The 10,101-nt window shown below is 44.7% G+C and overlaps 1 pseudogene; it reads right to left on the reverse strand.

Annotated features, from left to right (window-relative positions):
• Positions 1-567: 567 nt before the first annotated feature.
• LOC140905593 (olfactory receptor 51G2-like) lies at positions 568-1,564 on the reverse strand (annotated as a pseudogene).
• Between the last annotated feature and the right edge of the window lie 8,537 nt (positions 1,565-10,101).

The following is a 10,101-nucleotide window of genomic DNA, read 5'->3' on the forward strand; positions in this document are numbered from 1 at the left end:
TTCTCACTACGGAGTGGCTGGTTTCTCTTCAGCCAGGCTCTCCCCTTTGATCAGAGCTTCAGTTGATTGGTGGTGGTGCTGTCTATAGATGTAGATGGAAGAGAGAGGAACAGTGTGGCAAACATCTCTCCCTTTTATCATGTTCTTTCTTCCCTCTTGACTTTGCCCCCTGCCCTTCAGAGTCAGGTGAGCATTAGCTCATCACAGTCCCAAACTGACCAAAGGAAGGGGGGTGACTCACTCGAGAGTCCAACAGATCCTTTGTTGTTGCCTAGGCCAGTGTCATTTGTTTCTGTGAGGCAGGGCTTGGTTTCTCCCATACATGCCCTGATGAGATGTGAACTGCCCCTCTGCTCTTGGGGAGTTTTTGTTTGGGCTTGTTTTAAGCATTAAGATACATTTTCAGCCTCATAACCATATACATGAAATTATAACATATAACATTATTATGACATTACTGTAACAACAATTACTATAACATCAATATAACAACAATGCTCAGTGCATCATGGGCCTTCCGAAGACACCCGACATGACAAATTTTGCATTGGATACCACACAATCATATTATAAGGATGAACATGGAGGTGCAGGGGGTTCCCCTGAGGCACAGAGTGTCATACCCTTTACTTGATGAACTGCTCTGGTTATCCGTGCACAAAGGTGTTTGCTTTTCACGCTGTACACTATTGGGTTCATCAGGGATGGGACCAGCAGGTAGACATAGCTCAGGAGAATCTGAAGGAAGGGAGAAGAGCTATTCCTGAATCTGTGTATCACAGACAAGCCTATCTCTGGTATGTAGAAGAACAGGATGGTGCAGAAGTGGGAGATACAGGCGTTCAGGGCTCTGAGTCTCTCCATGTGGGATGCAACACTCAGCAGAGTTTTGAGGATCATCACATAAGAGAGAAAGATGAGGAACAAGTCCAACCCCACAATTTAAGAGTTCAATAGACAATCCATAGATGCTGTTGACTGTGATATCAGAACAAGCCATCTTCATGACGTCCTGGTGCAGACAGTAGGAATGGGAGAGGACATTGGTTCAACTGTACCAGAACCATTTCAGGAGAATGGGCAGAGGGAATATTAGGGACACCCATCTTAGCTCAAAGAAAAGTCCCATCCTGGCTATTCTCGGTGGGGTTAAGATGGAAGCATATCTCAATGGGTTACAGATCGTGATGAAGTGGTCAAAGGCCATCAACAAGAGCACAGAGGATTCAATGCATGAAAACGAGTGGATGAAGAGCTGCTGGGCAAAACAGGCATTGAGGCTGATCTCCCTAGAGTTAAATAATAATATCTCCAATGTTATCGGTATGGTTGATATTGATAAGTCAAGGTCTGCGACAGCCAACATGGAAAGGAAAATGTACATGGGCTCATGGAGGCTTGGATCTGTTTTTATAATGAACAGAATGACTGAATTCCCTACTATGGAAATGAAATATATTAAACAGAAGGGGCTAGAGATCCGGAGATGTAAGTCTTCCTGCCCAAGTATACTGGTAAGAATGAACACTACAGAGTTGAATTTGGTGTCATTGACAGCTGACATAATGTACTGTGCAGGGAGTTTTGAGCTTTTCTTTCCGAAATGAAAAAGAACAGGAGACTACATGATACTCAGCGAAACATCATTCTGCGCTTAGTGCAAGTCTAGAGACTCCCAGGAGCTCAAGGAATATCAGCAAAACCAAAGTCTTGCATTTACACCACCATTAGGAATATAGGCACTGCCAGACAGAATCAAACCTGTAGTCCATCAAGCCCAGTATCCAGTGGCAAGTTCCAGATGCTTCAGTGGAAGGTGGAAGAAACCCTGCAATAGGCAGCTATGAGATAACCTGCTCTCAGGGAAAATTTCTCCCTGAAACCCATAAATTAGACATATTTTGTGGTGTAAATCAGGAAGGTTTAGAGCCCTTCTAAGACTTTTTAAAACAATCCTCACTACTGTAATTAGATTTTCTGGTTAGCCATATAAGCATCCACTCCCTCTTTGAATCCTGCTACACTCTTGCCCCCCTTGATATCTTGTGGCTGGGAGTTTCACAGCCTACTTGAGCACTGTGTGATTTTACAATTGTGACCTTCCCACAGACATCCTTTTTGGCCCTCCACTTCTGGCTATGCCCCATTGTATAGAGACATGAGTCTAAACACAGGGCCAGTTTATGGTGAAAACATTCTTTGATCTATGTGTCCTGGATTGAAGATCTATATTATATATATAATTTTCTCCAGTCCTGACAGTTCAAATTATGCCACTGCCTTTTTGCAGTACATGAGAAAAAATTTTATTGCCATTTTCTTAATTCAATAATATTGACTTTAACTGCATCACTCCAGATCTACATATATAAATTCAATCAGAACTGGGCTCTATTTACTTTCCCTTATCAGATGCTACCAGTGATACACTCTGACCTGCAAGAATCCCTCCAATGGAACCTGAAGTGTTTTCCTGGCCAATGTTAACTGAATCCAGAGAGTCTGATCATGCTACAGGCTTCTCTTCATCCTCACAGGACCTGCATCCTCTCCCCTGCAGGAGTTTGTAGATATTTGTCAAGTTACAAGCTAACACCTAGTGTTACTTCAAACTGGGCAGGGAAGGGGACGACATCACAAATGGGTGAATAGTGCAAACACTAGGTTTGCATTAATATCCAGTTGAGTGTGCAAATTACTTGAGCAATGCTCCTGTAAGGGGTGATGGGCGTAAGTTAACACAACCACTAATACACACTCCTTTCCTATATCTGAGGTCTACTCTTTGCTGAAACACAGACCAGTGATTTTGTTTTGTCAGGAATTTTTGGAAAGACTTACACAAACCTTCAAGAGTGATTGAATGCATGACCTGAAATGGAAGTGTTAGAAACAGCCTCTGGTCTGCTACTAAGAGATGGTATCATACAACTATTCACTAAACATGATTTCATAGCATAAACCCTTTGCAAACAGTATGTGAAGTACTTCTGATATACTTTTGAAAGCCAAACCATTAAGCAGTGAAGATACCACTGCTCCTTCCTGTAGAGATTTCAACAACTCTACTGCTGGCTTTCAACATACAATCATGTCATGAAAGTTTGGTTTGGTAATATTTTTGTTACAATGGAAAGTTTTGGCTCAGGGCATCAGGGGATCAGGGTTTTAACATTCCAAGCTCACTTTAAAAGTTAGATTTCTGTGTAGCTTGAACACCCCACTGTGGAGCATGTGCAGATGTGGGGGAGGGGTTCCCAAGCTACCTAGCGCTGCCTGTCCTCCAGCCCCGTCATTGAGTCACCCCGACAGCCCAGCTGAGTCCTTGGCCGCTGCACAGAATATCTGCCAATGGAAACAGCTTCCAGCCTTTCCCCTTCACTTCACATTTTAAAGATATTGAAACCTGCCAACGCACCCAATTCCTGCTAGAAGAGGAGCCTCTGACACCAGAGGTCTTCATCCTAAAGGACAAGGAGTCATCAAAGCGATTGCATGGGAAGCAGTCAGTATCCTGTTCAGATAAGGAGGCAATTGTCTTTATGCAGCATGCCTGCACATTCCCTTGGGGGCCACTTGGCCATCAGAGAACCTCAGCTGCTCGGCTTAGTGTGCAAAGGCTTTAACCCCGTCATTGCAAAGTGCAGGAGGCCAAATCAAAGGGGATGTGTGTTTATGCTACACAACTGGACTGCAGTGTCCACCCTGCAGGCTCTACTCCTGGAATCCGTGCTTGTTGCTACTGTTCAAATGGTTCTGATTAGTCACATGGCTACCTTGGGGATGGCCGAGGGGTAACGGTGATGCTGTCTCAGCTGTGATCTTGCTGAAATACAAGAAAATAGAATAATAATAATAATATAGGAGCAGATTTCTCCCTGGCAGCCCCCTTTCCTGCATTACCAACCCAGGGTGCAGGCCAGGGAAGGGAGATTCCACAAGGCTCCATACAGGGAACTTTCCCTCGGATCATTCCAGGAGGGAGGTCCTTTCCCTTTTGCCTGAGGAATCCAGGGATCCCCATAGTTAGTCACAGATCTCAGTGATCCATTGATAGCTAGACCCACCCATCCACAATTTCTGGGCCTCCACACCTCCTCTAGGACCCTCTCCAGCTCCCTGCTAGCACAGGTTCATCAGAAATGTGCTACCAGGGCCTGTCACAGTAGCCACTGCCCACAGGATCTGCTGATGGGGCATTGGACAGGGTGGATGGGGCTACACAGAGATGGGAAGGCTGGTTAGAGTAGCTGATGGGCACAGTACCCCTGCCACGGATTGGTCAGGAGGTTTTGACCTCTCCATACCCAGAGTGCAGCCAGAGACTCCGTCAGTGCAACCTTCGTTTATGTTTCGAGGAAGAGGCAGATGAAAAGCCTCCAATTTCTCTTGGGAATCCAGGCACCTGCAGCTGGGAAGCATCATGACAGCTGAAATTTCAGAGAAAAATGACCCATTTTCTATGAGAACTCACCTCAAAAAAATGGATGAAAAGGAAACATTTTAGTTTGGGTCAATATTTTTGGTGGGGAAAATAAACTCTCTGTTTTCCAGCCCAGTTCTAGCTCAAACCATGAGCCTCTGTCCCTCGTGCTACAGAACAATGCCACTAGGTGGCAGCACAAGGTCTCCCCCGTTTGAGGCTATTGCCTGTCACTGGAACCCTGTAGAGGCCCCCTTAGGTGTCAGGAGTCTGTCACCTCTGGCTGGAAACCTGCCTCCCCACCCCCAGCTCTGCCTCACCCAGTGTGCGGGGGGCTGGCACCTCCACTCGACCCCCCCCCCCGAACATTCTGCCGCATCCCACTTCCCCACTTTTACGACAGAAGTGCACATTTGTCCCGTTTGCTGTTGCCAACTGATCAAGTCAGCAAGAGCGAGATTAAAAGGGAAAAATGTCTCCTTTTGAGAGAAAAAAAGTCAGCTTGGCTGGGACAGGGCTTAAAAGAGCGACTGTCTCGGCCAGATTGGGAGGTATGGTCACGCTACCATGGACGTCTGCTGGGGTGGCTACACCACCTCTGTAACAGAGAGATCACCTGGAAAAGGTTTGTCTGCTGCAGCCCTTCAATCAGTGGAATAATTTAAGACATAAGAACGGCCATATTGTGTCAGACCAATAGTCCTTCTAACCCAGTGTCCTGTCTTCTGACAGTGGCCCGTTCAGATGCTTCAGAGGGGATGAACAAAACAGGGTAATTATCAAGTTATCCATCCTCCATCTCTGCTCCCATATTCTGGCAGTCAGAGATTTAGAGACACCCAGAGCATGGGGCTCTTTCCCTGACCATCTTGGCTGATAGCTATTGATGGACCTATCCTCCAAGAACTTATCTAATTCTTTTTGGACCAGGTATAGTTTTGGCCTTCTCAGTATTTGCTGATGATCCATAAGCACTGTCTAGCTTCTTCATTGCTGTGCCTGAGAGGCTTGTTGTGTTACCCAAAGCACATTTGAAATACAGATACAAAGTACATATTCATAACTTCAGGTACAAAAATGATACATGCACACAAAATAGATAATCATAATCAGCAAATCATAACTTTTCCAATGACACCTCACAAAACGTATCTTGTACCAGATATATCATAATTATGTCATAATCATGTCATAATAATATCACTATGATGAATATAGGGTGAAACATCACAACCTTCTCTATTCACACCTCTATGTGTGACTGTTCCTCAGATTTGTCACCTAAAAAGAATGGCTCAGTTGTGGGAATCTCCCTCACATCCTCTGCAGTGAAGACCAATGCAAAGAATTCATTTAGCGTCTCTGTAACAGCCTCATCTTCCTTGAGTGCTCATTTAGCACCTCAATCATTCAGTGGCCCCACTGATTTTTTGGCTGGCTTCCTGCTTCTGATGTACTTTAAAAAAAATGATGTTATTTTTTTTTCTTCTGCTGCTTGCTCTTCATATCTTTTCATCTAGGTATGCGGTATCACCAAGCCCCATTAAAAAATATAAGTCAATGTTATACCAATAAAATAAAAACCAGCAGGATCTTATTAAAGGGGAAAAGGCAAAATACCACATTTATTGTGAATACAGAAAGAATCATAGTAAGCAGTTAGTTATAGCTATAACATTCCTTTCAATTTCATATTTATTCACACATTCATTCATACACACACACACACACAGGTACTGCAAGGTTGTTATCATAGTTACCAGCCTTAGAGTTGCTCATGCCAAGCCACTGGCCAGGTGGCCTGGACATGAGGAGGGAGCAGGGCCTCGTCAGATGCTCATCTGATGCTCCTGGAAGTTGGTTTGCAGAATCAGACCCCAAAGTTCTCACTTTCTAGAGTCCATTTTTATAGGAATTTCTTCCTATGCCAGTCTATGGGAATTGCTTCATCATGCTGTTGCTGAATCAATCAGCAGATGGCACATTCCTGATGGCTCCGTGCTGCCAGATGTTATCTTGTTCTTTGGTTCTCCCATTCTTGAGGCTGTTGGGTGGATTCCAGTCTGCGCTCCGGGGGTCCTCTGGTTATTTCCACTTGACGCCTTCTTCAGCCAATGGACACTGGATTTTTAGGCTGGCACCTCTCTGATCATTCAGTTACTACCCACACCAAGCATCCATCCACGTACATCCTCTATCTCTATTTTAATCACAATTGTTAACAAAGTGAGATGAATACAACAAAAGGGCGGGGAGTCTCTGGGTGCTGTTTCTATTGTTACAGAGTATTGCTTTGAGTCTCTCTCTGTGTGAGTAGTTGTTACAAAGAATGGCTTTGAGAACCGACTCTGTCTTAGAATGTACTAACACAATTAGCAGCTTGCAAGTTTCACACATGGAGGGAGAGAAACAGCACCAAAAACCAAGAGACCTCTTAATTAGTAATACCCTGGAATTTAAACTATGGGGAATCAAACTCAATTGTGATTTTAATACAGAACTTCTTTAATATGATCCAACATCACACCCCCAAAAATCATGAGATTGTTTTAAACTAATGAAATTTTAAAATATACCAATGTGGGGTTTGTTTTCATGTGACTTTGTTTTCTGAGACTTTTGGGTGCACCTGCTTCAGGTTCTTTAGTTTTTCTGCAACTCACTTTTCTAAATAAACTTTTAAAAGAAAACTGAAAACTGAGATTCCCGTGCAGTGTTTTTATCCCAGAATTGGGGCTTTCAGAAAGACATGAAATAATGCAAGACTCCCAATAAAATCCCAAAAGATGGTGCTGCTGGCCATATCTCAAGCAGAGCACACATAAATGAAGGTACTGAGGGTTGGTTAGTGGACATTTCTGGTCTCACAGTGCATCAGAGGCAGAGCCATTATGCCCCCTTGCACTGGGCTGCAGAGGCCCGGTTCTAAGGAACCGGGTTATGCCACAGCCAGCCAGATATAACAGTGACAGGCTCACAGAATTACTTGTTCCTGAAGCACAGGTCAGAGGGTCTCCTCCTCATGATCAGGCATGAGACATGACATGCTGGGTAAGCAAGGCCATGCACATCCTTAATAGAAAGGGGCATGACCCAAGTCCAGCTCCAAATGCCTGATGCTAGCTCCCTATTGGACCCAAACAACCCTCGCCCCCATATCCAGCTTGGTGATGTTGGAAATTTGGATGCAGGTGTGTGCTCTATCTCCAGCGCTAGAGCGGACCTCATTGCTCATGGAGCAGGTGGGGGTCAGGATCAGACCGAGGGAAAGCCCAGCATGGCTCTGTTCAGCCAGGCAATGCTCTCCAGATCCTTCATTCTCTGAAAGCATGTCCTGATTCCCCCTATTACTGCCGACCTGCAGGAGGGGCACAGAACTCCCTAGTCAAAGGGAGCTGTGCTAATGACAGGCCTCATCACTAAGGGGTGTTGCAAAGAGTTCAGGTTCTCCATGCAGTGCCCCAAATCACCCTTATGAGGCACACAGAGCTGAAATCGTTCTAAGGCATTTAGCTCTGGTTCCAATGACTGTAGCGTCCAAGCACCTCACAATCTATAACATTTATCAGTACAACACGCCATGCAGTAGGTCAGTGCTATTAATACCACTGGGCAAAAACATAAGGAAGATGCTGACCCATCTTAAGGAGAAGGGCAGGAATAACAGCATGATGGATAGAGATATTTTGAGCAAATCAACATGTACAAGGTAACGGGCGGCCCTTGGATATGTCAGTGGGTGGTCTTAGGATATAGATATTCAGGCCTGTCTGCAAAGGCCTGTACTCTATGAATTTAGGTGTATTTTTATCACTTAGCTAGTTCTAGAGGTATAAAAGAAAGAATCAAAGTCACTGTCTATCGGTGTAAGGGCCTTCTCTTACTGTGACAGTCTGAGGCCCTGTTCTTTGGCTAAGCAACAGAGGCAGCCATCAGCTGGAAAGCAACCGGTCACCTCCTCACATTCCAAACTAGTCACATTGAAAGAAGGTGCTATTGGGCTGTTAGGATACAATCCTGTCCTGATAATGCCTATCACCTCCAGAGAAAGGGAAGTGCCTAGAAGATATAAAAGGAAACTTAGTTTGACAGCATCCTGTCTGGCAAGAACTCACTTATCAATAGCTGGGATGTGAAATCCTCACTTCTGTATTGTTTTGTCATTATAGTTCCCACTTTGCTGTTGTTTGTCTGTATAATTTCTGTCTGGTTCTGTAATTGTTTCTATCAGCTGTATAATTAATTTTGCTGGGTGTAAATTAATTAAGATGGTGGGATATAATTGGTTACATAATCATGGTACAATATGTTAGGATTGGTTAGTTAAATTTCAGGAAAATGATTGGTTAAGGTATAGCTAAGCAGAACTCAAGTTTTACTATATAATCTGCAGTCAATCAGGAAGTGGGTGGGTGTGTGGGTGGGAAATGGGAACAGGGAATGGGGATGGGGAAATCATTTGGCTAAGGGCAGGAATGGGAACAGGGACACAGGTGTAAGGCTCTGTGGTGTCAGAGCTGGGAAGGGGGACACTAAGGAAGGAAACTGGAATCATGCTTGCTGGAAGTTCACCCCAATAAACATCAAATTGTTTGCACCTTTGGGCTTCGGGTATTGTTGCTCTCTGTTCATGCGAGAAGGACCAGGGAAGTAAGTTTGTGAAGGAATAAGCCCCCTAACATCTTGTAACTTGATTATTTAACCAATTATATTCCACCACCTTAATTAGTTTACACCCAGCAAAATTAATTATACAGCAGACAGAAACAATCACAGAACCAGACAGAGATTATACAAACAAACAATGGCAAAGTGTGAACTATAATGACAAAACAATACAGAAGTGAGGATTTCACATCCCGGCTATGGATAAGTGAGTTCTTGCCAGACAGGATGCTATCAAACTAAGTTTCCTTTTACATCTTCTAGGCACTTCCCTTTCTCTGGAGGGGATAGGCACTATCAGGACAGGATTGTATCCTAACAGCCCAATAGCACCTTCTTTCAATGTGACTAGTTTGGAATGTGAGGAAGTGACCAGTCGCTTCCCAGCTGCCTCTGTTGCTTAGCCAAAGGCCTTTGCCTAAAAACAGGGCCTCAGACTGTTATAGTAAGAAAAGGCTCTTACACCGGCAGACAGTGATTTTGATTCTTTCTTTTATACCTCTATAATAAGCTAAGTGATAAGAATACACCTAAATTCTTAGAGTATAGGCCTTTACAGACAGGCCTGAATATCGATATCCTAACAAAGACGTTTATGGCAGGGTGGGAGATTGAGGCAAATCGTCTGGCCGCTGATTACACGCAGCCAGACACCAGGGCAATTAGAAGAGCACAGCATTGTGCGCTGTGCATCAGAGAAGCTTTGAAAACCAGTTTCATGACTGGCCAGGCTACTGTGTGACAATTCTGTTTGTTTCTCCTTGATGAAAACCCACCCCCTTAATAGCCCAGGAGGGGTGGGAGAAGAGAGAATCACCGGGTGGGGTGGTGGATGAGGGGAGGAGGGAAGGACAAGGCCACACTGCACTTCAAAATGCGTTGAATGCCAGCCTTCTGTTGCTTGAGAAGTCCTCTGGGGTGGAGTGGTTGGGTGCCTGGAGGCCCCCCCACCGCGTTCTTGGGCGTCTGGGTGAGGAGGCTATGGAGCTTGGGGAGGAGGGAGGGCGGTTACA

Source organism: Lepidochelys kempii, chromosome 1, assembly GCF_965140265.1.
Source record: "Lepidochelys kempii isolate rLepKem1 chromosome 1, rLepKem1.hap2, whole genome shotgun sequence".
In the NCBI taxonomy this organism is placed as follows: Eukaryota; Metazoa; Chordata; order Testudines; family Cheloniidae; genus Lepidochelys; species Lepidochelys kempii.